Source organism: Branchiostoma belcheri, unplaced genomic scaffold (genome assembly GCF_001625305.1).
Source record: "Branchiostoma belcheri isolate BF01 breed outbred unplaced genomic scaffold, Haploidv18h27 scaffold54, whole genome shotgun sequence".
NCBI lineage: Eukaryota > Metazoa > Chordata > Leptocardii > Amphioxiformes > Branchiostomatidae > Branchiostoma > Branchiostoma belcheri.
This window is the reverse complement of record NW_017804176.1, coordinates 1,034,939-1,039,804: the sequence shown is the minus strand read 5'-3', so window position 1 is coordinate 1,039,804 and position 4,866 is coordinate 1,034,939. Positions and strand designations below refer to the sequence as shown.

Here is a 4,866-nt window from a genome sequence, read left to right as displayed (position 1 = left end):
TGTTTATATGCAGCTTGTGACATTTGTAAAAATTATAAATGGTTGAGCATGTGTATCATTGATTATTAAATAAAGCTAACATTCATTTCAGTATTGAATTAGGAAAAAGATGTCAAGGGGAATTTTTATTTCTGTTTCAGATCATCCTAGGCTTCACCGACTGTAAAATTGGTAAGTATCTGGCAAACCATGTCAAACTCTCTCCGTGGCATTACTTTAAAAAATTAGTGGGTAAAATTTAAAGAAAAAGTTCAAGGACAAGGACAAAGTGGGAATGCACTCAGGTTATACAGTCACTTACTTTGATAACAGCCCCACTTGACACTTAACACTAAACAAGTACAACCAATACAACTAAGAATAAAAGAACAAAATGGTGCTAGTGTTGGAGTTTGAGGAAGACCCTAGCCCCTAAAATCTACCTCAGATAGCATTGCACCAGGTTTCTTGTAAGGTTGGAGAAATCTTTTTCGAAAGTAAACCAATACTTCTTGTGGATGCCTGTGATCTTTATGTAGAAATGTAACGAGTTAAAGAAAAGATTTGAATGTAAAAGTCAAAGTAATGTACTGATTATGACACATTCTACTGTGGTTGGACTTAAATGATTAAGGAAACTTTATTTTGGTTCACAAAAGTTCTAAAACCAAACATAGTTTAATGTTATACTATAGTTATTGTGATATTATAGAATCCCTTCATTTAGTATTGTATTCTGCAAGAGTTAACTCTCCAAAATATGATCAAGAGTCTAGTTTTGCTTCTATGCTAAAAGATTTAAAGGATAGTATCAATTCTGGCACCTGGCCATCCTTTTTATATATGAATACTATTATTCATCAAGAATCCTCCAAATTTATTCCATTTGATAAATACCAACCCCCAGCATGAAAGTGACCTGTTCCAAATTTCTAAAGAAACAAATCCTGTTGTTTGCAATTTTATTGTTGTGTTAACTATGCAAAAGTATGAAATTTCTTTTTCTGATTTTGAAACTTTGGACATTTCTTTATAGCTCTAATTTTTAGGAGACTTTTCACGTCTTCCATAATTTTTTTTGTCTCTGAAGGCCAGTGTAGTTATCCTTTTCATATGATAAATTATGCATTGATTTATTCCTATAGCCAATCTGATGATTTAATGCAATTAACTCTGAAATTGCCTTGGTGAGAGTTATTTTAGTGATTCTCATAAACATTTATTTCTGGGGTTTTGGATAAATTGACTTTGGAAGAGTTTGCATAGCTTGACAAAAGATTCTTTTACTGTAACTTCAATATAGTAGACAACATAAATAGTGGTAGCCCCTATGCAACTGTTGCTGGAAGTCCCAGTGGGTGGATTGGGATTTCTATACAAGCTGTACAGTCCAAATCTAAATTACTTATTTCTTCTATGCCAACTTCAACATTTCATTCTGAATATTTTGATTTAGTCCATATTGATCAAAATTGGGAAATTCATGATGATTCAGAAAGACTTTTAACTAGTGAGTATCAGGATGTTAATTTCATAGATGACATTTACATAGGCAGCTTGTCTGCATTGAATAACATTTCAGATTCAGAATTCTCTGATGTTGATTAATGAGTGAATTGGGTTTAATTTGGTGTCATATCATTCTTAATGATTTTTTCTTATTCTTCCATCTTGCAGGTGAAAGTCATGCCCAACAGGATTGTCACCAGCAGGATACCAGGATGTTATATTTAGCTTGAGATTATGGATATATATATAAGATGTATTATGTACAGAGATCTTAATTCCCATTTATTTTGTTTATTGTAATGTTAATACAATTTGGGAGCGTATTTAATATTCGATTCAGCATCCAATGTCTACTCTAACTTTCAAGCAAGTGTTAAGTAATATATGTACTGTAAAAGATCCACAATGTAATGAGACTTTGATATCACAAGTATTTGATATCCCAATCCACAACAAAATGTACTACTTCGTTATTTGGTAATGAGATAAATGTTAAAGCAACCTTAATGGCTCTTTGGTAATTTTGTGTATAATTGATTAATCAATATAAAGGACAATTAACATGTATGTGAGAGAGATCTGTTTAGGGATTTCCCAAGGCCCAGCACTTTTAGAAATAAACAAGTGCTACTCTGTAAAACTAGGGACATGAGGACCTGTTATCTTATTACAGTAAGCAGTACACATGGACTATACATGTAGATTGGATATAACAGATCCAGGATAAACTTACCAATAATCACAACATACAATGTACATGTTGCACTGTCCTGATTAGGGACCATAATTGTTGGGTTATCTTCCATAGGCTACATTTTACTGAACCAGCAGGTGGATACATGTAACTTTTCTAAAGTAACTGTTTAAACCCAGTGCCATTCAAATCGAGAAAAACGGATACAATTATTATTCTTTGAATTACCCCAATCATAAATCAATGTGTGAGGTATTCTAGTTCTAATGGTCCGCTTGCTATAATTAATTTTTCAAAGGTCAGGAAGCTACGAGAGTATAATGTTTCCCCGCGTTTAGGCAGACGCTGGTTTCGAGTTTTCAGATCGGTCGTAGCTATCAAGGGACCAGAAACATATATTCTCAGTGCAAAATCAAAAGAACCTGTTTAGATATGAGATGAATTAACACCCAGTGTGGTCTAACTAAAAGTAGTTTAGACATAGATAGACAATAATTTAAATCTAGCTATGTATGGTCATGTATAGGACATGTAGGAGAGGAGCGCGCTCCGTAGAACACGTAGCTTAGACACCGTACCGGCGCGCCAGGGATGCGCGTTCTATTTGGTGTAAATTTCTGCCTTTTCCTGTAACATGGCCTGACGGAATTTCGGGGGAAACCCGTTTCTCCTCGAATCAAAAGTAAGTCAACTACTATCAGAAAGTTTAAGATTTGCTCTTTCTCAGCCAACAAATTTCCTGTTGGTGCGAAATCTGCATCAAGGTGAAAATACACGGGGAAATTGCACTAAAATTGCCTAGTTTCAGGTCATGATATCGAAAGGGGAAAGGTACATTCTCGGCTCCAAAATTCATTGGGAGCAAATTAGGAAGGCTAAATATTATTAATAAGTTACAATAAGGAAGATATGTGATTGTATAATCCCGCGGTAAGCTTTCTTGTGAGGCGAGTCGACGCCCGGAGCCGTGGAACGGACTACTTTCTCTCGCGGAAGGAAAAGAGAAACGCATAGAACTCTCGACGTGGCTTTCCGGCTGATGATCTCTTGAGTTCACCACAAGAAAATAGACTGATCGAACCGAATATTCCAAAGAGCCGCATGTATACGTAGGCACAGGATTCGTCCAGTACATTTTCTGTAATTACATAAAGTTTAAGGGGTGTGCTCAAGATGCTGCAGCTGTTGAATGCTTGTTTCACTGAATATATCAGTAGAATGTTTGAGTGTCGAGATGGACATAAATCCAGAATACAATTATGCAGACGATATTAGAATTGGCATATAAAGGAACAAGACAAGTATGAGGACAATCTTGTTCTAAAAATAAAACTGTTGCAAAGTGAAAACAATATTATTGCAATGTTACTTAGGCTCATGATCAACACGTATCATATATGATTCTAGCCTGCGTGCCATCCTCCCTAGTGAAGACAACGACATTAGGAAGCCGGCGGAAACTACGGAGGATGGCACCCAGGCTAATATGATTCCGGCGCTTTGAAGATGTCTCCTTTTGTAGCAGTGACCCGGCTAATTGTTCACTTAAGGTTTCAGCGCGACGTTCACCACTTTGGGCACAATGGGTCGTCTGGGTCCAACAGACCTGGGACAACACTACAGCGGACAGGACCATGATGGACGGGTGTCACTACAGGACGGGACTCAAGTCTTCACAATCAAGCACACTGGCACGTATAAGGTTGAAGCAGCAGGTACGGAATCTGCTTAGAAACGATATATCCTTCACACCTTGAATTTAACTGCTACTCGTACACATGCATGTGGCCATGTCTGAATGGTGCGCCAATATACATGCAGATGACCACAAACTAAATATCAAATCGGTTTTCTACCAGGAGCTGCTGCAGGATGGGGGAAGGACACATCGAAATCAACTCGTGGAAGAGGTGCTGTGATGAAAGGAACTTTTCGACTTAAAAAGGGTAAGTGCCACCACCAAGGAGTTTTTAAAGCTCCTTGGTGCCACGGTACAGGAAAAATAACTTTGGGCAGAAAGAATAGGTCCAGAGCATGTTTTCATCCCAGGTCTCTCTGATTTGCCAGAAATGACTTTGAAAGAAAATGTGCAGATTATCCCTTTAATCTACCCTGTTGACACCTCACTAATCATCACTAATTAAGCCTTGTTCATGAGCCTCTTACGTCTAATTTTATAACCCGATAAATTTATAATCCGACACATTAATAATACCGAGGCTACTGAATACAAAGTAACCCGGTTTTCCGCGGTGGCCTTTGCTTCAGTTACTTGCTCGTTTCTAACTGCAGGTGAGATATTACGGATCCTAGTGGGACAGGAAGGCGTGCAGGATGTAAAGGGAAGAGGTGTAGGCGGGGGCGGTGGGACGTTTGTCACCTTGGACAACAAAACACCACTCATCATTGCAGGCGGCGGAGGCGGCGGTAACCGTCTGTCGGAGAGGAAAGCTAACAGTGATGGCAACACTGACACATCAGGCAATCCCAGCTCTGGTGGGAAGGCAGGGGGTAAAGATGGGGCTGGGGCAGTACAGGGGGGGTCAGATAATATTGGAGGGGGTGGGGGAGGTCTGCTGACAGATGGGGTGAATATTAGTAGAGGTGGAAAGGCGTTTGTAAATGGAGGTGTAGGTGGGAGGGGGTCCTATAACAATGCAGATGGAGGTTTTGGTGGTGGAGGG

At 38.7% G+C, this 4,866-nt stretch overlaps 1 long non-coding RNA gene and 1 pseudogene across 1 annotated transcript in view; both read left to right on the top strand.

The window, feature by feature from the left end:
* The window catches only part of LOC109481238, a 3,542-nt gene extending 1,693 nt beyond the window's left edge, over nucleotides 1–1,849 (top strand). Inside the window, exon 3 of the long non-coding RNA XR_002140886.1 lies at nucleotides 1,657–1,849. This is a non-coding gene — a long non-coding RNA (uncharacterized LOC109481238). The remainder of the gene's footprint in view (nucleotides 1–1,656) is intronic.
* LOC109481236 overlaps nucleotides 1–4,866 on the top strand; it is a 9,018-nt pseudogene that overhangs the window by 2,926 nt on the left and 1,226 nt on the right.